Source organism: Emys orbicularis, chromosome 2 (assembly GCF_028017835.1).
Source record: "Emys orbicularis isolate rEmyOrb1 chromosome 2, rEmyOrb1.hap1, whole genome shotgun sequence".
Lineage (NCBI taxonomy): Eukaryota > Metazoa > Chordata > Testudines > Emydidae > Emys > Emys orbicularis.
In genome coordinates, this window is record NC_088684.1 from 185,582,805 (window position 1) to 185,593,943 (window position 11,139).

Consider the following 11,139-nt stretch of genomic DNA (forward strand, 5'->3'; position numbering starts at 1 on the left):
CTACCCAAGGACAGAGGGTAAGTTCCAAATTCAGCTCTCACACTCTTGCAGTGCCATGACAGTCAATGGGGCTGCATTGGCATGAGTGAGAGAACAATCTGGCCCTGAGTTTCTACCATATCCAGAAATAGGTACTGTAGTAAAGTTGTGAATATTTCATGCTGATTGGCAAGTTAAAGTAACATCACACATTGTCTCTGTGGGCAGGTGTTGTTAAACTGGTCAAACAAGATTAGGCAATTCAGCTTCCCAAAAGCCAGGTTATAGCTCCATGACTAGGAAATGACACATCTGGTTACCCATTGTGGATATTACACTGGAATTTTCTGTTTTCATTGATACATTTCTAGACGAGTGGGTCTCATCCTTTCCAGACCCTTTCAAGAGTCTGATTTGTCGTGTGTAGCTCCCAAGTTTCACCTCACTTAAAAACAACTTGCTTACAAAATCAGACATAAACATACAAAAGTGTCACAGCACACTATTACTGAAAAATTGCTGACTTTCTCATTTTTACCATATAATTATAAAATAAATCAAATGGAATATAAATATTGTACTTGCATTTCAGTGTATAGTATATAGAGCAGTATAAACATACTCTGTATGAAATTTTACTTTGTACTGACTTCGCTATGGCTTTTTATGTAGCCTGTTGTAAAACTAGGTAAATATCTAGATGAGTTGATGTAGCCCCTGGAGGACCTCTAAATACCCCTAGGAGTACATGTACCCTGGGTTGAGAACCACTGTTCTAGGCCATGTCCCAAAGCATATTCAGTTAAACAATCATATATATGTTTTTATTTAACTTATCCCCCCATTCCATGCCACTGTACACCAAAATATTGGTGTGGTGGAGTGTTACCCCACATCAGCCCTACAGAGGATAAGGTGGCCCAGAAGAGGCCAATTAACCTTCACAGTTGCACCTGAAGGGAGGCCCAGGGATTAATAAATACTAATTGCAGATGAAGCCAAACGGGGTAAGGAATATAAACAAATGAAGTTGTGGCAGTAGAGGGAGAATCTGCAGTCACTCTCTGGGAACAGAGCAGAGGAAACCTAGAGGGTATGAATAAGGCCTGGGATCCTAGCTGTGGAGGAAAGGTCAACCCCAGAAGAGTTTTCAGGAAAGAAAGCCTGAGACAGCAGGGTACAAAGAATCTCAGAGAAACAGAAGCAAGGAGGGGGACTGTATAGACATTGGCTATTGGTTATAGGGTCCCTGGACTGGACCCAGTGTAGAGGGAGGGTCTGGGGTTCCCTTACCCGCCAGAGGGAAGTGAGGCAGGACTGTTGAAGGCTCAATCCAAACAGCTTTGTCTGATGAGATTTTGGTACCTTGGATGCAGGGACTATATAGTGACCTCACTGGAGTTCTGAGTCTCGAAGAGAGACCACTGCAGCGATGGAATGACCATCAGCAGGGGATGCCATAGGGGAAGAAAGCTTCTCTACCACACCTAGCCAGAAGGAGGCATTCTTGCAGTGAGTGAACCATGTACAATTGGAGAAAGGATATTATAGTGTGTGTGTGCATTTGAGTGTACATGTATGTGCGCACACACACTGTCATCCTTTTTCCTGTATTTTATTTTTTCCAACTAATACTTTTATAACTATATACACTTTGTTGAAGATTAGCTATTGGCAGTGATTGAATACCTTAACACAATTTTAAGTAAACAGGACTCTGCATCAGATAAGTTAATGACAATCCGTCCCCGCATGCAGGCTAGTTAATGCACCCATTTCCCATCCCTAATGCCTGGTAATCACTTGACCCATTGCTAGAAAGTGTGCACATATATTGCAGTCAAGAATACCTGTTTCATTAATAGAAGCATAAACCTTTGATTGTTGAAATGATTTCTGAATAGGCTCTTCCTTTTGCCACCAGGTACTCTAAGTCTCTCTAGTACCATAGTTTTACAAACTGAGGAGCCTAATATTGATTCCATTGAAACAAATGGGAACTGCAATTAATTTTCATTCTGAAATATGACTAAGAATTGTGTGGTTAGCTTCCATGTTTAGTGTGTCACTGATTTCCATATTAAATGTACTCCGTTTACAAGTAATTTCCCTCCCTCTAATTGGGCTCTGAGAGGCTAACTGGGTTCTTGCACATCACCAGTAGTAGCAAAGGCTTTGCAGGCCAAATTATGCTGTACATGTATAAATAAAGAGGAGCCCAAATCTAAATACCATTTCCAAACACCCCTGAAATTTAGAGATGTGTGTTCCAAATCTGACATTTGTGGGAGGCCTTTGTCTCTATAATGGGTTGAGAAAACATCGCCAGACTTTGAACCTGATCAAAAAGCATTGAAGTAACTCAATTGAGATTCCCATTGACTTCAGTGGGTTTGGGATCAGGTACTTTGTGGATGAATTCCATATGTGGTTCTTCACTGGAGGTCCTGGGGCCTTCTTTATATATAACAGATGCAGAAGTGTACCTTGTGAAGAGCTCTGTCCGAACCATTATCATGCGTCTCAATCACATTTTTTTCATCTCATGGATTATTGGCAATATCTTTGATTACAAAGTGGCTCAATCTGGCCTTGACCTACATCTTTATTTTCCTTTAAGTGACCCCTAACCAGTTCCCTTACTTTTTACAGAGTTTTCATATTTACTATTGGAGATATTTGAAAATGCCTTCTATTGTTAAAGCTACAAAACAGTTGGTTTTCACATGGTCATAACTTTCAGAAATGTTCACTTTTTGTGAGGAAAATAGCCATGATTGAGCTCTGTCAAAAGTGATTTTTGTTTTGAAAGTCTCAGCAAAATCTCTTCTGCCATTTGCATGGTCAATGAAAGTGAATGTTAACACACATACACTTTCTAACCAAACTTTTAAGAGAGGGCAACAGCAGACGTTGTGAAAGTGGGAAACCTGAAACTTTTACACACACACACACACACACACACACACACACACACACACACACACACACACACACACACACACACACACACACTCCTAGTTAAGAACTAGGTCCTGGGGCCAGTTTTGTTCAATATCTTCATTAATGATCTGGAGGATGGCGTGGACTGCACCCTCATGGTCAATGAACTAAGACGAGCAATGTGGCTAAATGAATATTGCCAGAGCAACCTTACCTTCTGGAATTACCTATCTTAAATGTTCGGGTCTCATATAACCCTAACACTGCAATAATACTAATTTTTTTGCATTTAAAAATGTACTGTGCTAAGAATAAATCACCAAAAAATACTGTGCTACTCATTCAATTGTGTGAGTCATCTGAATACCAGGAGCCTTGTGGTGACACTAGATGCCACTCATGGAACACAGGGCTCACTAAGAGCCCTCTGTAACTCTGAGCCTTCAGACACTATTTATTCTCAGTATAGAATGCAAAAATATATACCTGCACTGAGGTTTAGGTCTTTCTATGAACATTCTTCTCTCCCACGTACCCCTCACATGTAACTGTTTGCTGCCAACATTCGCATCAGTCTTGCAGCATTACAGTTTTCTTCCCAATATCCACAGGAGAAACTGCAGGCTTTCTGAGCCTTCCCAGAGGACAGCTGGTGAGTTGAGATATAGTGACACTTCAACAGCTGCACCCACAACCATCTGCTGTTTTAATTTGGAAAGAATCTAATAAGAGCAAGAGGGAAAGTTCTTTTTCTCAGAGAGGTGTAGTTCTAATTCTGGCAAAAGAAGTGCAAGATCTCTTGCTGTTGATCCAGGTGGAGATGTGAATAAACCCAACATTTACTGTATAGAGTGCCTTTTGCCTAGAAATAAGAATCAGAACCTTTTCTGTTGCTAAACGATGTCCAGCTGTTAATGAAACTACTAGTTCTCTGATTATTAATAATCATAGAGGGGATGAATTTTATGGCTTTACTGGCATAACAAAATAAACATTTGACTGCCTAGTCAGACAGCATATAATTCTTGCACAAGCAAAAGTGAATTCTTTTATAGTAAGCTTTTCTCTTTATTTTCTCTTTATTTGAATGGCATACAGGCTTTCTTACTCATTCAGATGTGTACATTCATGTATTATATTTGAGGGGATACAATTATTTACCATATTTCCAGCTGAACTACTATATTTGAAAATGTATAGTAACACCACAGTACAGCAGAACTTCAGAGTTATGAACTCCAGAGTTACGAACTGACCGGTCAACCACACACCTCATTTGGAACTGGAGGTACGCAATCAGGCAACAGCAAAGACAAACAAACAAACAAACAAAAAAGGCACAAATACAGTACAGTACTGTGTTAAACATAAACTACTAAAAAAATAAAGGGAAAGTTTTAAAAAAAATGTGCCAAGCTAAGGAAGCTGTTTCTGTGCTTGTTTCATTTAAATTAAGATAGTTAAAAGTGGCATTTTTCTTCTGCATGGTAAAGATTCAAAACTGTATTAAGTCAATGTTCAGTTGTAAACTTTTGAAAAAAACACCATACCGTTGTGTTCAGAGTTACAAACATTTCAGAGTTATGAACAACCTGTATTCCCGAGGTGTTCGTAACTCTGAGGTTGTATTGTATGTTGTACAAATATGAATACAGAAATAAAATTAAAACCATGTATTCTTCATGTAAAAAGAAATGGTTTTAATAATCATGAAAGGAAGGAAAAGGAATAGGAATTGATACCCAGCTTCTGAAAATCAGGCCCCTTCAATTGTCTCAGGTTGGGCCACCCAAAATAACTATGTTGTGAGACTAAGAAGTCTTCTCCAATGACATCTTCAAACACTTGTCCAGGGGCCAGATACAATTTGGCATAAAATGTTTCTCTATAGAATCTTAGAAATGTAGGGCTGGAAGGGACCGTGAGAACTAATCACGTCCATTCCCCTGCACTGAGGCATGAACAAGTAATCCTAGACCACTCATGACAGGTGTTTATCCAACCAATCTCTTACCTAGGAGCCTACATTTGGCCTCCAGGACCTCTCTCCTATCCTTCCCCATGTCGTTGGTACCTACATGTACCACGACCACCGGCTCCTCCCCAGCACTACACATAAGTCTATCTAGATGTCTCGAGAGATCCGCAACCTTCACACCAGGCAGGCAAGTCACCATGCGGTTCTCCCGATCATCGCAAACCCAGCTATCTATGTTTCTAATGATCGAATCGCCCATTATTAACACCTGCCTTTTCCTAGTGACTGGAGTTCCCTCCCCCGGAGAAGTATCCTCAGTGCGAGAGGATACCACATCATCATCTGGGAGGAGGGTCCCAACTATGGGATCGTTTCCCTCTGCTCCAGTTGGATGTTCTCCTTCCCTGCGGCTTTCATCTTCCTCAACAGCACAGAGGCTGTCAGACCGGGGGTGGGACCGTTCTACTGTGTCCCGGAAAGTCTCATCTATGTACCTCTCTGTCTCCCTTAGCTCCTCCAGCTCAGCCACCCTGGTCTCCAAAGTCCATACACGGTCTCTGAAGGCCAGCAGCTCCTTGCACCGAATGTATACATACGCCACCAGCCCATAGGGCAGGTAATCATACATGCTGCATTGGGTGCAATAAACTGGGTAGCTCCCACTCTGTAGCTGGACTTCTGCCTGCATTCTCTTTGTACTCCTGAAGTTTGTTCCCTTTTTGGTGCTTTGTTTTTATCAAGCGGTGTTTTGACCTTCACGTTCAAAGAATGTTAGGTGTATCTAGCCCCTGCTCACGCTCCCCCCATAAACTCCCTCGCCAAACTCCCCTGTTAGCCGCTCCTGTTCGCTAGCTGACATCACCACTATCTTGTATCCCTCTTATCTCTACCCAGAGACTTTTAAGTGGTCTGCCTCTCCACCTCCTTCTGGACGTGAGAACAAGTATATATGTTATTGATGACATCACCACCTCCCTTTTTATCCTTCCTATAGCCTTCTATACCAATATTCCAGCCATGAGACGTATCCCACTAAGTCTCTGTGATGCCAATTAAATCATAGTTCTCTACAGATACACTGTAAAGCAGATGAACTCTAACATACTGGTACCATTACTTAGTTTTACAGTCAAATAAACAAAAGCACTGTCCCACACTCCACTCTACCCAAAGTAGCCAAATTAATTTATTCACCTACAATAGGCCAGTTATCTATCTTGAGACTTCAAAAACCTTTCCAGTAAGAGGTGGCTTGTTTCTTCTTTTTCTGATTGTTCGGGTTTTTTTATGGGGAGGTGATGGTAATGGGGGAGTCAGGGAGAGGTATTTGACAGCCAATGGTACCCCAATTTTATCTACAAATTCAAAGATTCATGTACATAGATTCCAAGGCCAGAAGGTACCATTGTGATCATCTAGTCCAGTGGTTCCCAAACTTTAACAACCTGTGAACCCCTTTCACTAAAATGTCAAGTCTTGCAAACCCCCTCCTAAAAATGAATATTTCCAGGGATTTTCTCCTTTACCTGAGTATAAATTATAAAAGCAGTGATCTTGGAAATATAAAATTTGTTGTTATGACATGCTTATTACACACAATTTATTATTAATTATTATTTATCATTACAGTATTTTTATTACATTATGAAAACGGCAACACTCTTCCAAGATCTCACTTTCATAGCTTGTATCATTTTGAATAAGCCTGTTATAAAACAAGGCACCTATGTTTCATCAAGGAGTATCAGATGTGAAACAGCATGAAGGTATTTAAGAAGCCAACTCACAGAGTTCCTCCTACACAAGCATTCAGGTCTTGAGCAGTCCAGGCAAACAACACATGTTACAACAAAGCTTAAACTTGTTCTTCATAATAATTTTTAAAACAATACTAGCTGCTTATTTCATTTTAAAAACAGCAAAAAATATCCACCTCCGTTTCCATTTCTTATAAGGAGTCTTGAAGTTTAAATCTCCTCAGTGTGATAGATATGCTTGCTTTGATCTGCTTAGCTCTTGGAAGTTCAGGGGCTCCAGGCTGCTGGCCCCATGCTGCCAGGGGGGCCTAGGGACAGCTCTGTCCACTATTAGGGAATTTTTTCCCCGAGAACCCCCTGTAACATTTCGCAAACCCCCAGGGGTTCACGAACCCCAGTTTGGGAACGACTGATCTAGTCTGACCTCCTGTATAACTCAGGCCAGAGAACATCCCCATAATTCCCAGAGCATATCTTTTAGGGGGGGAAATCTAATCTTTATTTAAAAATCATCAGAGATGGAGAATCCACCATGACCCTGGGTAGCTGATTAAGACACTCTAGTAATAAGTGGGACACTGTTTATGTATATCCAGTGAGGCTCTGCAAACAGCTGCCATTTTGTTTAAAAGAATTTGCCCCTGTACAAAAATGATTCCAGTATTCCCCCCTCTGACCACCACCCAAAGATGGATCAGGTAAAAGCAGAGGTTTTTGCTATGTTTAGTCCTAAGCAAGTGACTGCTTTAAGGTCTGGTATCTTGTGAACCACCAGCTAAAAACACCAGCTTTATCCTACTGGAAAGCTGGGATTCTGAGCTTTCTAATCATATATACAGCATGGCAGGTCATAAGATAGCGGGCTTTAAATTCATGACACATGTACAATAAAGATTTTATTCTATAACATTTTTATTGTTTTTTAAAATGTAATCTACTAATTGCCACTGTTTATGGTTACTAAGGCAACCTGGCTTTAGAGATAGGGGGATTTAAAAAAAAGGATCTAATACTCCAGCTCTCAATATTCCAGCTCTCAAGCTTTTCCAAACCTTTAAAAAAGGCGGGTAAACAAAACAAAGGTGTGCTAATGTAAAGGTTTGATTGGCATGAGCAGCATAACTCACGCTTGGCTTTTCTGTTTGTTGGCAATGTGGCTTTTCCACACTTCTCCAGTCAAACCTCTTTATACCAACAACCACTGATGTACATTCACAGGGCAAATACTGGCAAAAAATGCCTGCCCTTTGTGTTCACTTCCCACAACTATTTGAGCTTTCAAGTTTTACTGGCACACATGCCCTTTGATAGTCAATTTTTAGCTCGCAAGCAAAGACATAAATGGAAAATGAATATTAAATTATCACTAAAAACCTCATTTTTAAGTTACACTCATCCAGTCAGGGAACAGAAATAATGTCATGTGACTTGTATGAGCCAATACAAGTAAGTAGATGGGGGAAGCTTCAACACCCCTCCTTTCTAGAGAGATTCTTCTGTTTTTGGGGAACTCTGCAAGAAATCCTCTAAGCAGAAACCTTAACACTTCAGTGATATTATTAGAAACCAGATTTAGTTAGAAAAAGGATAGAAAATTATATTAAAACAAAAGAATCTGCTTTTAGGTCATAGCTAATTGGAGAATTACACAAAACTCAACTTAACTAAGCTTCATTTAGCTACAGTGTACTAAGCAGAAAATACATGAATTTCCAGGACACAATGTCTTCTCTCTGGCCTTTGACTTGTCAAACTTATGTCCCAGCCTTCCATTTTTCAAATCCTTGGTCAATGGGATCCATTTCATTTTGCATGTGCTAGAGTTCAATACACATCAGTGTGGTTACATCAATATTTCCACAAAGTACTGTTAGATCCCATGTTGTATCTGTGGTAAATGAAATAGATTCTCTTCTCCATGCAATTATTTTGTCCTCTCTTTCTGCTGATGTGCCCTCTTCTCCAAGCTCTGGAAGTGTGCCCCAATTTCCTGATTCCAGATCCAGCATGTCAATGGTCACTTTGATTTTTTTCCCTCCCCACTGACCATCTTAAAAATCCAGGTGATTGAATGCTGGCTTGCATCACTTTGTTCCTGACTAGAGGTGATAGACTGAGTTAGCTCAGTCTGTCTATGAACTTTGGCTGCTTAAGAGACAGGCGTTGGAATTTTATGTATCCTGACTCTATATTAAATACCCATTATTGACAGATACCAAATCTTCTGTCCAGGTGTATAAATCATCAAGATGAGTCTGTACACCCATAAAGCTACACTATTCTGACACCAGAGAAATTCCCCAGACTCCATTTTGGATCCCTGGCTTCCTTTTTAAATAAGCAAGAGTCATTCCACCATTAGATGGAAGCTGCAGGTCACATAGCAATAAAAACCAAATTGGCAGGAAAAGGTGATAAACAGATCTTAACACTGTGAGGTAAATAGAATGTAGGCTGAAGGTCACATAGTAGAATTGGTGGTAAGCAATGATTGATGGATAACAGAAATAATGGTCAAATGGGATGATTAACAGGTAACCATTAGCAAAGTAGGGTATAAAAGCCAGTGAGGCAACAAACAGAGGGGAGAGAAGAAGGGCGCAGCAGAGAGGACGGTTGAGAGACCTGCCAGTTGAGAGCTGCTGAAAAGACAAAGGAGAAGAAGAGGCGAGCACAGAGAAGATACCAGACAAAGGAATAGTTAGTTATAGTTATAGCATAGCATAGGAGTGTTAGTATCTATGCGTGTGGGAATTAATTCAGAAGTATATATGTGTGTTGATTGAACATCTAAACATTGCTGTCAGCTACCTGTGAACAACTGATCACTGTAAGCAGGGAGCAGCCACTTAGTATCATTTCAAACTACAAGGCAATGTGATTTGAAGAGCTTTAACTTATTATAAGGGATTTGTGTTTAGATTGTTATTTGTATCAATAATAGGTCCCGTGTTTTGGAAAGAATACTGCTTGTGTCAATCATTTATCGGAAGGCTGTATCCAGGTCCACCAAGTATTTCCTTAGTCACCCTGGAGACCCAGACCTTAGGAAAACAGACTGGTTAATAAGTGGGCTGTTTTGAGAAAACCCTTGGTAAATCTGGGAGGGGGAAATAGGTGAGCTAATCTGGGGGTACCCTAAATCTGTTTTGGGAGTAACAGTTCTTATATGCATTTTGTTTTCTTTAAAAAAACAAACAAAAACGCTAACTGAACAAAGTCCCCGCTAGCTGATTCAGAAGCACTGTAGTTGAAATGACCATTCCAGGAAGGTTCATTTATTGTTATGGACAGAAAGGAGCTATGATTGTCACAATTGGAGGGCTAGAGGCACTTCTGTACCTTTCCTGGCCTCTCACTGACCACTGTTGGTGTCAGGCCTCTTGCCTTTACCTATCCTGAGGCAGAATTATATGATTCTCCCACTAGGCCTTGGGGCACAATACTGCATATGTCACAGCCATGATTACCCAGCAGGTCAATCTGGGTGCAGCACCTGTGGTACTTCCCTCGGGAGTCTGACACAAGTGCTGTCTAGACAGCTTTCTCAAAAAGCAAAATATAGTTTATTTTACCAGTAGGAAAAAAGCATTTCAAGAAAAGGGGATTTTAAAACAAGTAGTCTACACTAGCATGTCTATGTTACCGAAAGGCTTACCATCCCCTGACAGCCTAGACAGGCCTAACTTCTTCAGACACTCCAGTAGGTCCTGGGTTTCAGTCTGTTTTCACCAACAACTTCCTCCTCCCTTTGTTTTTGTCAGTGTCTGATCTTTTGCCCTTCTGGATCAAACCAGTCCAGTGGGCTCAACAAGAGGTCAAGCCACACTCCTCAGAGGCTATGGCTCTTCAATTGTCCTGTAACAACCTTTAAATGTTTGCTGAAGGGTAACTTATCTTGAGCCACTGTTTCCTTCCTGTTTGCATTTCCTTCTAGTCTCCCATTAAACTATATAAATATATTCATGCAGTAATCATCCCAGTAACAGGGTGGTTCAAAATACATTATACTCAAGGGGTAGGTCACTGCACAACAGGACACTTGAATAAATTTCACTCCTCCCTTCCCCAGAATCTCTCAAGAGAAGTTTATGTGTGAATTGGCTGGGTTCCCCTATATGCTTCCCCCCTGCTGCACTGACATCAGTGCTGGAAGAAGCTGCTTTTTCTGTTACAGCTGAAGGCAAAACATGCTGATAACATCTGCCAACAAGCAAAGGTAAGGAAAGAATAAGGGGGCTATGAAGTAAAAGGGGTACATCATGGGGAAGAGGGATGGGAGAAGAAAAATTGGGTTTACTTAGATAATTAATTATATGGCTTTGGAAAGCACAGTAAGCCTCAATGTATTTTGGCTACTAGTGTGTGAGCCTGCTGCTCTCAGTGACTGCAGTTCAGATGAGGAATGCAGGTCCTTATTCAAACTCCTATTTTGGAGGGGTTGGTCGCAAGAGGCCCCCTTATCCAATTTTCACTTAATCA